Source organism: Pteropus alecto, unplaced genomic scaffold (genome assembly GCF_000325575.1).
Source record: "Pteropus alecto unplaced genomic scaffold, ASM32557v1 scaffold7, whole genome shotgun sequence".
Taxonomy (NCBI): Eukaryota; Metazoa; Chordata; class Mammalia; order Chiroptera; family Pteropodidae; genus Pteropus; species Pteropus alecto.
The window spans coordinates 47,451,755-47,452,963 of NW_006494614.1; the positions used below are offsets into that span (position 1 = coordinate 47,451,755).

At 52.0% G+C, this 1,209-nt stretch overlaps 1 non-coding gene across 1 annotated transcript; it reads right to left on the reverse strand.

The window, feature by feature from the left end:
* Positions 1 to 537: 537 nt before the first annotated feature.
* LOC112474696 lies at positions 538 to 656 on the reverse strand. Its single transcript, XR_003044530.1, has one exon. It is a non-coding gene; the product is annotated as a 5S ribosomal RNA (ribosomal RNA).
* Positions 657 to 1,209: the final 553 nt, after the last annotated feature.

The following is a 1,209-nucleotide window of genomic DNA, read 5'->3' on the forward strand; positions in this document are numbered from 1 at the left end:
CAGAGGGGATGGTAGACACAGGCTCAACCCACACTGAGCTCATAAATATTTGCTGAATGAATGAATGAAGGAATAAGGGGGGTCCCAGTGAGCAAAACAAGAGCCAGTAGAAAGGCAGCACAGGGAAGAAAACATTTGAACCAGTGTCTGCAAGGATCTTCTCCCACAAAGGTGCTGTCCTGGGAAGAGTGAGTTCCCCATCAAGGGAGGGGTGGAAGAATCACTTTGTGGAGGGCCCCTGGCCAGGACCGCTAGAAACCAGGGTTCCCTCCTGAGGATCTGGCGTCTCTGGTCCTGAGATTCTTTCCACAGAGCCGCTGAGGACCGACCAGAGCTGGTTCCTGTCGGGAGGAGGAAAACGCTTGCAGGCCAGAGATCCACGCAGCTGACAGGTGACTCCTCTGATGGTCCAGAGGACGAGGGGGCCTGCTCAGAGCTCGAGGCCTCCACACCGGAGGCCCTCCTTGCCCTTGCCTGTACAGCTCAGTCCAGCCTGCCACCAGCTCACCATGTGCCTTTTTATTTTTTCCTGATTTATGCCTACAGCACCTGATTTTCCTAGGTGGTCTCCCATCCAAGTACTAACCAGGCCCGACCCTGCTTAGCTTCCGAGATCAGACAAGATCGGGCACGTTCAGGGTGGCATGGCTGTAGACCATGGACTGTGGCTCCACTGGGGTGCAAACCCAGAACCTTCTGTGTGTAAAGCAGACGTGCTAACCGGTAGACTATGGAACCACACCGCGGTGTGTCTTCTTGTAGGGCCCTTACCTCTGCTCAGTGGCCTCACCTGCCAGATCTGCTCTCACAGCTGTAATAAGGCCAAAACAATTCCTATTTCCCCTGACTTTGCAGCCTAAAAGCACATTTACATGATTCCTTTTATATACAGTGGGGGAAAAAACATCTTAGCTTTGTATATAGTTTCTTAGGTACAAGAGCTTCCCTCGGTCGTTGGAGTGGGTGTGGCCCCCGAACAGGCACATTCTCACCCTTGTTTTCCCCGGGGCCACTTCGTTCTTCAGGTCCCTTCACTTCTCTGAGCCTCAGTTTCATCTTCTATAAAATGAGAATATAAGACTGTTTACAAAATCAAAACCAGACAAAAGTAGTTCTTAAGAAAGGAATGGTCCACCATCTGCTACAGGGGCTGTGAGGACTGATAAGATGGCTGGAAGGCACCTGTCCTGAGCCTGGCTCCCATGGTCC